Below are 13,549 nucleotides of genomic sequence, written 5' to 3' on the forward strand. Positions count from 1 at the left end.
AAAAATATTTGCCAGTCACATTTGGACAGGATTATGTTATATTCTCCACCACTGCTGGTCCTATCACAGTCCCTGCTTCTAGTGATTACAAAATTAATTTGCAGCCTGAAGAACAGGATCCTCTCCAGTATAGTCTGCAAGATCTGACCAAGATTAATAAGATTGTAAAAAATGCAGAGTTACATGGTCCCAAAACTTTGCAACAAATTTCTGATAAACTTCGTGCAGATTGTACTTCCAGTAGGCCAGATGCCTTTTGGGTAAGAGAAAAGTATTTTGTTGCACTACCTTACCGAGAAGGATATATTCCTAGGCCACAAAAAGCAAGTGCAAATCATATGAGTCCAAAAGAGCAAGAATTGTGCAAAGCAGAAATTGAACAATTGTTAGAACAAAAGCTTATTGAACCCTGTAAGAGCCCTTGGGCCTGCCCAGCTTTTTATGTCAATAAGCATAGTGAGCAGAAAAGAGGCAAGAAAAGGCTTGTGATTAATTATAAGGCCTTGAATGATGCTCTTCTTCCTATTCGATATCCTCTGCCTAACAAAGAATTGTTACTTGCTAAGATTGCTAATGCTAATGTGTTTAGCAAGTTTGATCTTAAAAGTGGATTTTGGCAGATTGGTATTATTCCTGCTGACAGGTATAAAACAGCCTTCACTGTTCCTCATGGCCAATATCAATGGACTGTGATGCCCTTTGGTCTGAAAAATGCTCCATCTGAATTCCAAAAAAGGATGGAAGACATTTTTGGTGGGGTAGAGTACATTATTGTATATATTGATGATTTGCTTGTATTTAGTAGAGATGTAAATATGCACAAGATCCATTTAGAACAATTCTACCAACTTGTATATAAGCATGGATTAGTACTTTCAGATTCAGAGGAGAAGTTTCAGATTGGGAAAGTCAAGATTGATTACTTGGGTTTACACATAGAAAAAGGACATGTAGAACTCCAGCCACATGTACTAACCCATCTATTGAAGTTTCCTGATATAATTGCCGATGTAAAGACCTTGCAGAGATTTCTTGGATGTCTGAATTATATAAGAAATTTTTATGCCAAACAATCAGAGGATACAAAGATACTGCTGAACAGACTAAAGAAGAAAGTTGTCAGTTGGACAGATGAAATGACAACAGCAGTAATTAGTATTAAGAGTAAGCTTAATGATTTGCCAAAACTCAAGCTTCCTGATACTAATCTTCCTTTTATACTTGAAATAGATGCTTCTGATCACACTTGGGTTGCCGTTTTGTTACAAAAGCATGGAAGAAAAGAATTAGTTTGTGCCTATTCCTCAGGATCTTTTGATGATACAGAGAAAAAGTATCCTTCTTCTCATAAGGAAATACTTGCAGTAAAGAGAGGAATAAAGAGATTTCACTTGTTCTTGAAAAGTGTTAAATTTATTGTCAGAACAGATCTAAAGCATATGAAACAGATGTTGGCAAACAAAAGATTGTTAGAACAAGGTAGTACCAGAGTACTAAGATGGGCACTATGGCTTGAAGGTTTTGATTTTGATATTATTTACAAATCTGGTGCAGAAAATTATCTTGCTGACATGCTTACCAGAGAAGGTGCTCAAGAAATCAAGGAGATCAAGATGTTCAGACCACTCAATCAGCACGAAGCCTCTACAAGTCAGTCCAGTCATATCGAGTCTAAAAGAGTTAAGTATGTCACAGTCTGTAGTAACTGTCATTATGAGTTTTGTCTAGAGTGTCTATCAAAACAAGTCCGAGTCTTGCCATTATGCTTAAGACAAATCATTTTGCAAAAATGGTTTGATTCTGAGGAGTCTAGATGGTCATATACAAAAGAGTTACCATATAGGATTAGGCCATGGCGTGTTTATTATGCATTGTCTAGGGAACCAGATCCTGTTTATTTTGGGTGTATTCAAAATACTGACTGGACATGGTCAAACTATTTTTCTATTCACCAGAGAGCTAGGATACATGGTTCGGTTAAGGTCATATTTTATGCTGCAGCTATAGATCCCTCTAACAATTGGTGGATTCCATGGTTTAAGCTATTCATGTTTAGGTATTTTCCTAGAGCTAAAAGTATTTTTGATAGGACTTTTGCTGAGTTTGTCAGAATTTTCCATTGGGAAAAGCATGTAGCTGTCCAAAATGATTATGTCTTAGAGTTTGAATTCATCCACAAACACACAATTGTCATTCCTAATGAAGAATATGAGTCCTTTAAGCTTTCTGTCAAATTCAGAGGATTGATATCAGTAGACCCACAAGACAGGCCAAAATTCATGTTCACATTCCCGTTCTTTTGTTGTACCAGAGATACAGCACCATATTGGCTAGATGAATCTATCCCATACGAAGTGCTTGCTCCAAATAATGAAGAACTAATTGAGGAATTGATAGAACAAGACCAAATCAGACTTGGCCATAATAATCCAGCTGCTCCAGATACACATGCACATGATTATGATGACAGAGCTAACAGCGATTGATTGAAGGGATCAATCAAATGAAATCCTTTCATATCCTGCTTTATTTGTACATATACTGCTCTTTGGTTTCCGTGGGATTTAGTCCGAATAAAATCTCCACTGTGTAATTACTTTATCCTGCTTTATTTGTACATATACTGTTCTTCGGTTTCCGTGGGATTTAGTCCGAATAAAATCTCCACTGTGTAATTACTTTTGTATAAGAGCCGATGTCCTAGATTCCGGCCATCTTTTCATTTCAGAGGTGTCATGATTCGGTCCCCATATGGCTTAGCCTCCAAGGGACGAGATAACAAGTGGTAGTCCCCACTTGCCTGAATCTTTAGAACTATTCATCACCTTTTGTACAAAGTTCTTTCATGATAGACATCTTGCATGATGATCTACCGAAAGTTTGATTCTTCTGGTTTCAAGTTCCCGGTAAAAACTTTCACCGGATGACCTGCTAGGATATAAAAAATACTAGCATTGTAAGCTCATGGAGGGCATTAGAGTCTTGAGAGTTTGGAGAGAATCTGAGTCTGAGTAGTGTTAAAGTCTGAGTGAAGTCTCCCTGCTCTGCATCTCCGAGAAGTTTTCTCGATCTGCTTGCATCAAGGAGTTTAACTCTATAGTCTGTATTGTGAGTTCGAGTTCTTTGAGTTTTAGACGAGACGATATCTCCCTACTCTGCATCTGCGAGAAGTTTTCTCGATCTGCTTGCATCACGGAGCGCTAGTCTCATATCTGGATTCTGTAATTATCTGAGAAGCAAATATATCTGTTACATCGTTTCTTTTCACTCTTTGCATCATTTTATTTATGGTATCAGAGCCATCTGGTTCTTTGTCCAAGAGCTGTTTTAAATTGTCTGGTTCTTCCATTAAGTAGTATTTGTCTGAGCTACTGTCCACAAGTCTAAGTTTGCGATAAGGTGCTGGTAGAGAGTTGTGAAGGCGAAGGACTGTCGTGTTTGCTTTCCTGGTGCACAAAAGCTTTGATTCTCCTCTGTTCAGGTGCTTACTCATACTTTCTTTCAATGGTTGGTTATATGAATGAGTTTTCTCTTCAGAAGCCCGAAGACAGAAAGATAGCTCATAAGAATCGACGGTCATTTATGAATAAGTTTTTAAATAAAACCAGAAATGAAGATGTTCTCTATGATGAAAAAGTATTAGTACAAGAGTTTGAACCACAGCCTAACTGGACATTGCCAGAGATTGATATTGATAAGCTTTATAAAATGCATGTTTTCCAGTTTCGAGCTGCTCAGTTATTTAGATTTACATCTGTGAATATTCCTATTTCCACTGGCCATTCTGTATATCAAATCCCACTAATACAGCCAGAAAATATCAAATGGGGTTTGGAAAATGGTTATAGATATATCCATATCGGTATCATACAATTTGGAATTAATCCTCTAGTCCGTCCTCGTCTAAATACTTCATGCTTGACATGTGTCCTTGATACAAGAATGAATAACTTCAACGACGCTCTATTGGGAGGATTCCAAAGTCCCCTCAATAATGGCCCTGTTTGGTCATCAGTTATCCCCAGGTATCAAGTTTCATTGACAGACCCTTATATCAATGAATTCTTGAATGCTTATATTCAGTTTTATGGTTTTGACGTTGCCCCACAGTCACAGATTGCTCAGCTCCATGCTTCTATATGCCTGAGATTTGTCTCCACCTCCATGCCTCCTCTGAATCCAAAGTTAGCTGGTAGAGCTTTAAAAGAAGGTGTTATTGTTGGCCCTGGTAACACTGCTCCCCTACAGATTGGTTTTGCAGAATGTACTCTTCCAGATGAATGGAATAGTACTTATATTCCACTTTCACAGAAATATCCTCAACTGCAAACATCTAAAGTTCCTCCGAAATTGTCTCTCGTCCATCATCCTGACGGATCCTCTGGTCTTAAATTTACCACTCCTTCACTTACTAGATCTATGTCATCCTTCCCTAGATCTACAATTTTGGGTGGTAGGAATCCACATATACCCTCTGTTCCCAGAAGTTTATCATCAAGACATTTTGCTCCAAGAGAGGATCATAGAAAATCCACCTCTCATAAACCTGATGATTGTCAGTTCTGTGGCGCAAATCGCTCATCAAAAACTGCCTCAGAATTGGATTCTGAGGCTCCAAAGTGCGACTTTCGCGCCTCTGCGCCCAAAAAGTGCTGATGACGTCAGCATGATGTGACATTGTACGGTGGGTGACGTCAGCAGGGCGACGTGGCGGGATGACGTCATCATGTATGGACGATGACGTGGCAGGTACGGTGGCAGGGACACGTGGCAGTGACGTGGCAGGAGGCCACGCACGCAGGTGACTCATCGAGTGACTGGACAAAGGGGTGACATAAGCAGGGCCTGTGCAGGGGTGACGTGGGGTGTGACGTCATGGGTGGTAAGCGGTTTTTGTGGCGCACCGCTTTTTGGGGATGGTGGTTTCGTGAGGGGGACCTCCGCCACACCCCAGAGCTCGACGCATGGCAGGAGTACGGCGGCAAAACCGCCGAACTCCCGGACGCTAAAGCCCGGGCGTGTTATATATAGAAAAGCTCGCCCACCGTAGATCTGTGGCGGGCCAGATCTAACGGCTGGCGGTAGATGGGTAGCGATAGTGGGTTAGTGGGTGGGATATTCACAGGAATATTCCCTTTTTAATATATCGCGACGGTGGGTTTAAACATAGGGAAATGGCGGGACTGGCGTATTTACACTTGGGTTTTAGGGATAGGGGCGAAATATGGGTTTTTGCCAAGCGGGGTTAGTGTTTTATGCACAGAACTTGGGCAAAAGGTGCAAAAATGGGTTTTTTGAAGGTTTTTGGGGGTTAGGGAGGTGGTTACTAGCTGACCTGATGTCAGACTAGCTCCTTAGTGACTCGGATGGGCTAAAGACAGCCCCAGATGGACTGTGATTTCTCGGACTTATAGAAAATATGGCTATATTGCCAGGGAGGGGTATTTACATAGGGGAGTTTTATATACATGATTTTAATAGGGCAAGGGGAAAATTGTTAGGGAGTTATATAATAAAGTTAATAGTTAATATGGAGACGAAAAGAGGGTGCTAAGGTATGAGACCTTAGGCTTCGTTGGGGAAAAGAAGGCTCACAGATGATGAGTGAGCAGTCCTTGAGTGAAGCAGATCCTCACCAAGGCGAATGTCATGGAAATGATGAAACTGAGAGGCTCAAGTAGATCTTGACCTCTTAGGGGATGTTAGTAAGTGATTTGGGGGAGATGAGAAGAAGGGGAGGTTAGTGAGTTCTAGCTTGAGTACCTCCTTTGAATGCAAAACTGCCTGATAACTGTGATCTGAAAAGATAAGACATTGTGAGATACAAAATTGATCATCAATTATCATTCTGCCACCAAACAGCTACCTACCCAGCCTACTGTCCTAACATTTTTTCTTCTTTTTGTTTTGGGTGCACTTAGACTTGCAAACTGAGATTCACAATTTTTCTTTTGAATTTTCTTATCTAGATCTGCACTTATTTCTGCCAGGGCCCAGATTAAATGGCTGGGTCGCTTTGATTCTCTACCTATCTACAAATCTGCCAAGCTTAGACTGTTTGGACAGATATCATTCTCTATATTCTACAACAGGAAATTGAAACCTAGGGAGACCAAGATTAGACTGTTTGGACCTCCCTTAAATGAAAACTCTCCAAAACTGGGACAACTCATCAAAATGGAATGCAACAGTGTTAGTTGGATCAGCACACTTCATGGCTTCTTCTTTGGTCTCTTCTGGAAATATGGAACACTGCAGCTTGCAAAGTATGACATATTTGGCATGTAAAAATGTTAATCATGAAAGATGATACCCTGTTGCAACAAGAGGCTAACAGATTCTTTTTTTTTTTAAATTTATATTCAAAAAATAAATGAGAAGAATCGATCCTCTTAACTTAGTTACATCTAAGTTTGCTTCCCCGTCAACGGCGCTAAAATGTAGGGCGATTTAATTGTATGCTAAATCCTGTCATTTAATTTGTCAACCCAGGGGTTTTGTAAACTTAGAAGAAAACCAAAATATATGGGACCTCAGATGAAATTGTTGTAGAAAGTTTGTTTAGAATGGAAATTCATATTACAATTATAACTAATGAAAACTGCAAAAGAAATCACATGCAAGAAAACTGAATTAAATTCTAGGGGTGAAATGAATGAATGCCATGGCCTTTCTAAAAACTTATAAAATAATCTATGAGAAAATATAAGAAGAAATTCTATGATAATCTAGAAGTAAGTAAATAACAACTAGTAAGAAAGCAGTAAATAACAACTAGTGATTTAGTTGTCAAGCAAGAAAACTAGGATAACTAGTAAGCAAGCAGTTTAATGACAATCAAATCAAATCTAGGAAATGAAACCATACTTGTGGAAAGTAAATCATACTTGTAGAAAGGAAATAACAAAAATCAAACTATGTTACAGTTGTATGCATATTGGGGTCGATGGGGATCCTTCCATTCCTTAATTAGCACACATGAACAACTATCACACTTGAAGAATCAAACAACACTCATAACTCATAATTTTGGAGACAATTATATTATTCACATTGAAAGAACAATCATAAATCTGATGTTAATGAATAACTGATAATTGTTCGCTTCCTTTGAAGGATGCACCTCTTATTGATACATGAGTTAGGGTTATCTGCTCAATAAATGCATATCCCTTAAATATCTAATAGATCCATACTTGTCTCATCTTATCCCTAGATGTTAGATACAAATTGCATGTCTCATAAAGATCTCCACGATCTTTCTCCTTGGAATATGGTCCACCTCTTGAGTTGAAATTCTAATTTGTGCTTGGGAGGACAAGTAATACCCTTTTAGAACCTTCAAATAAGCCTACACATGTCACAAAACTCATAACACATATATAGGTATATGAAACTATGTTAATTTCCTAGTTTTTAATCATTAATTCACGTATAATGCATAAAATAAATAACTTTGGAAAATAAGGATTCTAACCCATATGTTTTTGAACATGATTACTTGATGTAGGGTTTTAGGGTTAGATAGTCATGAGATGAAGGTTAAATGGACATGAAATGATGGAAATATGGATGAAAATGGAAGACAATTTTGAGACTCAACAATTGGTATATATTTTAGTACATACACATGAAGAAGAGAAACCATTTGGAACAAAAATGGTTAAATGAACTTTTCTTTGTGCAATACAACCTTTGACTAAGGCACAATCAAAATGATGAACATAAGACCTGATCTAGATCCCATTGTGTTAGGTGATATTGATCCAAAATCAGAATGGGTGGAGTAGATTGAAGATCTCTAGTTTGAAGATGATTTTGATATTAACATGGCATTGGGGGGATGAAGCAAATTTGTTAGTACCATCAAAACCATAATTACTAGTCACATAAACCAAAGGAAAACAACCAATGGAAGGCACTAGTCGTGCAACTCGACCAACTAGTGCTTCCATTAGGTTCACTTCTATTGTTATTTTTGGTAGTGCTACAACCGAGGTTACATAGGTTGAGGCATCCTCAGAGTCTAATCCAGATGATGTTTATGTAGATCCTGTTGATGATCATGTGTCTAGTAGTGGTGATGAATTTGATCACTGATATGTAGCTCATGTTGATCAAATATATGTACCAGTAGACTTGTAGTCTTGTAGTAGGAAAATGGCCCCATATCTTGTAGCATTGTTTCTGGACTTTATAGGCCATTTAGAGCCTCATTGCTTATGTATTCTGTTGATGATATGTATTTCACTTGGTGCCATTTTGAGATATTCACCTTTACATGGTATATAAATGAGAAAAAAATGCATATTTTGTTCCTATTGGTTCAGAATCATGGTTTTAAATCTTAAAAATAGTTTTTTTCATTAAAAATTAATTATTTCATGTATCCTTTTTAAAATTGGTTCATTGAGATTTGACTAGTTATGGTTCGACCAATTTTGGTTTAAAACCTGGGTTATTAGGTGGACCAGTTCAGTCACCAGTTCTAGTTTTTAAAACTATGGTTCAAACACTCACTCTCTGCCCATCGTGCTTTTTCTAATCAGCTTTCTTCCCCTACAAATCTTGATTGTGTTTAAGAAATAGATACAAAATGACCAGTGAAAGCAACCCAGGAAATATCTTAAGTCATGTGTGGTCCCTGACCCAACAAAAGTGCTTGAACAATAGCAAGGATTTTCTGGTCAGTGCTTGTTTGATCTATCTTACTCATAACACCAATTCTCTTTGTACCTAAAATTCAATGAAATAAAATGAGTAAAAACTTATAATAGCTGAACAATAATAAAAATACACCTAATTTGACAACTTGGACTCTACTACGAAAAAAATATCATGTACAACAACATCTTCCATTTTTCCATGATCTCGATAAGAGTTTCTTAACGCACACCATCAAGATCGAATTCGAGGGCTAGTTTAAGTGTTGGGGATGAAGAAATTGCAGCTGCCTGTGATGTAGGAACTACTACCAAAAGAATTACATCACTGCATTCTACATAGTCACTGGTATTTATTTAAAGCGTCCATTTTCAGAGCATCAATATGGAAACATATCCATAAAACTAATACTCAATATCAAGAATTAAAAAGGTAATCACATATGCTAGAACTTAAAAAACAATAGAAAAATTAGGAAAAAAGATCTTCAAGGATTTCATAACTTCCTAACACATAATAACATAGGAAGAGTAAAATGAAAGGAATTGTAATGAAATTATATTAATGTCCATCAATTACCAAAATAGGTCAATGGATATAGATAAAAAAAATGATTAACAGTAGCAATAAGGAGTTCGCAAAACACCCCAAAAATGAAAAGAAAAGTTATTATTACTAACCATTGAATCATCCACAATTCGTTGATCAAGTCTCGACAAATCAATCAGTGTTAATGGTGGAGCTACAAGGTACAAACCAAAATACAAATCAATAAATAAACCTATATTAGATAGTTATCTCAAGAGTTCAATAGATATGAAATAAATACATACATTGAAACCATCATACTATTTAAAATACAAGTACTTTTTGTGTAATGTCAAATGGTAACACCACACTTTCAACACACCAGGTTTTACACTAGAAGTTGGCTCAAAAGTTATTATAACTTCCCAAAACATTTGATAATCAATACTAAGACATTTGATCTAAGTTTAAGATATGCATACACTACCTTGGTTATACAACCGTATAGTGGTATGCATACCCTATACCTATCTTGGGATCAACTACACACCATTTAGTACCCACCTTGTCTAAGTATGACTAGGTACCTCCTACCCAAAAGAACAAAAGATATAATCATATGGGGATGGGAACCCTAATATTTTGGTACTCTTGTGGGTGAAATTTGCATGTCAAAATTTTTTTAAGAGAAAAACAAAGAAAATGATAGGATTCAAAAACCTCCTCTCTAAAAAAAAGCACATTCCTTGATTTATTTGCGAACATTGAAATCAGGTACTTTTAAAGGAAAATTTTGCACGTGGATTTAAACCCTTTCCATAAATAAATTTAATGACATTAAAATTAATAAATTTAAAGAAGAAAAAAAAAGCAGATCATGATACAAGGGATGGAACCAATATAGCACCTGAAACCCTGAAGCCTCCTTGACTAGGACTCTCATTTCGATTAGCAGTTTTACATGTGTAAACATATGAATATTGTAAGTGTGAAACCTTTTCTTTAAATAAAAAATAACAAAAACCAAAAGAGTCGTAAAAAAGTGTTATAAATTTAAAATACCATGGAGATGGGCTACCTGATAGTGGTCATCTTTGTCTTAGGTAAGTTGATTCCAAGTCCTCATGGGTATCGAAATAACAAGAATGTAACTTCCTTGATACCCTTATACAATAGAAAATAAGAGAAAAACCTTGTTATAACTCATAAACAGAGCAGGTGGATATTGGTGGCCACCCACCTATTCCAGTTGGACCACCACCATTGTTTCTTTCAGTTTTTCAATTTCCTTAATTGTAGCATAGTTTATTATTTTTAGCAGTTTTTTGGGTCCTAAACTTCTGGAGTCATTTTGAGGCCTTAAACAACGTTTTTTGGCAATATACCACCAACGTCTTGTTATTGCTTGTTGTTTTCGTCATAGTCCTTAGAGAGATGTTTCCAATCGGGTATCATGCACATCAAACAGAGATAATATGACCAAGTCATGACCCTGAGAAGTTGGCTACCCAACTAACCCCAACGAGGCCCATAAACTCTTGGTGTTACATCTCCTCGGGTTAGGGTTTTGGTTGTTTATGGTTTGCTCTTATTGTTCAATAATAAAAAGGCCCTTGAGCCTCATTATAGCACATTTCGAAGCCATGTAGCCACCACATCTCTTCTCAGAGATAAGCTACCATCGTCGAGCTAGTCTCATTTCCATACTGTTTGTAAGCAAATTTCATTATTTGAGATTAAACAAAGGAAGTGTTATTTTTGCTGCATCTTTGTATTTGTGGTTATATTTGTAATTTGTTGCATTTCTATTTAAATCTGGATCAGTGGCATCAGAGTAGTCTTCTCTTTCTTTGTTTTTCTTTGCATGTCCCCAATGAGGTTGGGATATAAGGAGTTAGGGCTTGAACTGGTTGAACCTTTGCAAGACCAGCCTCGCAAATCTCGATGGCCTCCCATGGCAGATGAAAATAAAGATAAGGGGCAAGAGATCCTATAGAAATCTTGCTCGAAGAGGCCTTCGAGCAACAAAGGAACACGATGATAGAAAACTTTGCCCAGCTCCTTCAGTGGCTACACAAAGGTGATGCATCTAATAGCTACTCTGGAAACGCCACACCCTTTAAGGTATAATTTAAATTTGAAATCCCCATATTTGAGGGTTAGATAGACACAGATGCCATAGATAAATGGTTAAATCTACTAGAAGGGTATTTTTATGTTCATGATTTTTCCAGTCGAGAAAAGATTACTTTCACTCTTCTCAAAGAAGCCCCCCACATCAAGGACTGGTGGGAAACCTACTGTAAGCAGAAGGATGAAAGTATAGACTCACTGTTTTCAGCCGCTCCCACATAGAATTCATTCTGAGACGCCATCAAGGAGAAGTACTACCTGTCGAGAGCTATGAGGACAAATACATAAAGTGGACCACGTTGTGGCAAGGAAGGGACCAAGATGTGCCAAAGTTTACCAATGTTTTTCATACCCTGCGCACGAAGTTGGGCATCAAGGATTCTGAGAAACATTTGGTACTCAAGTACCACAACTACCTACATAGATACATCCAAGATGAGATGGAGTTCCTGTACATCTCCTCACTTGGCATGGCATACTGATACGCCATCAAGATCAAGCAGAAGTTTAAATAGAAGAAGTGAGACTTTGGATCTGTGAATCTGAAGAACAAAGGACAAAGCCAAGGTGGGGTGACCGAAGACAACCCATCGAAGCCGGAAGAAAATAACAACACCACGAATTCAAATAAGGACACAAGAAAGTGGTGTGAGTTCCACTAGAGCCCCACTCACAACACAAGCGAGTGTCAAGCCAAGAAGTCACTGGTAGCCAAGTTGAAGGCTTCAGAATTAGATGCATGTTCCAACCTTGAGTCAGAACCCGACAAGAGGAATGAAAAAGGGAAGCTAATCATTGATGCAGAGCCCGGCGCTATTGTTGCCACCACTAAGGTCTATAATAATGAGCCCGATGATCCAGAGGAGGGGGGGCGTCTTTTCCACTCACAAATGTGGGTGAAGGGTTCACTACTACAATTCATTGTTGACAGTGGGAGCCAAAAGAGCCTCATTTCAACAGAGGTCATGAAGCGGCTGGGACTACCGACCATACCACACCCACAAATGCACAACATCGGGTGGCTTCACCAAGGACGAGATCTCTGAGTTCGCCAGCAGTGTCACCTTCCCTACAACATCAAGCCCTTCACAAATGAGGTATTGTGTGATGTTGCACCTCTTGATGTTTCTGATGTATTATTAGGCCAACCATACTTGTGGAAGTGACATGCTATGTATGATTCAAGGCCTCACATTTTTATTATTTCTTTGTGTAATACATTATACAGGATACTGAAGGTAGCCCCACCTATGCCATTTCTTTGATCTCTGCTAAGAAAGGCAGTAAGATCATCTCCCAAACTAGGAAATTTATTTTCTTTCTCGTTCACTTTCAAAGTAAGGGGAAGATCGTAGCTAGATCCATGGCCTCTAGGAAGGGTTCCTCCACACAGCAGAAGTAGGTGGATATGATCATGAAAGGATACAAGGACATCTTCTCCTCACCAACAAGGGTAGTGTTACACTATCGGGCCACCCAACGGGTCGATATATTGCCGCTCCATTCTGGAAAATGCCAAGTACAAGAAGTGACATGATCAACATTAGGGTTCACACAAGTTTCAGGTGGGCGACAAATTTTGGTTGCATTTGCAAAAAGAATGCCTTACCAAAGCCCATTGGAAGCTTAGACCACTCTGATATGGTCCTTACACCATTAACAAAGATGTGGGAAATAATGCTTTGGAGAACAACATTCCACCATTCCTTGGCTTGCACAGAGTGTTTAATGTGGATTTCCCTTGACCATGCTTCCCACCACTACTAGACACATTAGAGATTGCAGAACAACTCACCAGGGACCAAGTTTAGCAGAAGTTTCCCCATCTCATGGAGGCACTCAAGGCAATGGGGACCACTGATTCCTAAGGGGGGATGAATGACCCATGTGGATATTGGTGGCCACCTACCAATTCCACTTGGACCACTACCATTGTTTCTTTCAGTTTTTTAGTTTCCTTAATTATAGCACAATTTACTATTTTTAGCAGCTTTTCAAGTCTTGAACTTCCAGAGTCGTTTTGCGGCCCTAAAAGGCGTTTTTTGGCAATATAATGCCAACAACTTATTTTAGGTCATTGTTTTTGTCGTAGTCCTTGGAGAGACCTTTCCAACAAGGTATCATGTGCATCAAATGGAGATAATATGACCAAGTCACGACCCCGGGAAGTTGGATGCCCAACTAACTCCAACGAGGCCCATAAACTCTTGGTGTTACATCTCCT

The sequence above is a fragment of the Pinus tabuliformis genome, chromosome 3_2 (assembly GCF_031772625.1).
Source record: "Pinus tabuliformis cultivar Carrire ecotype Pingquan chromosome 3_2, CPIR1, whole genome shotgun sequence".
NCBI classification, from domain to species: Eukaryota; Viridiplantae; Streptophyta; class Pinopsida; order Pinales; family Pinaceae; genus Pinus; species Pinus tabuliformis.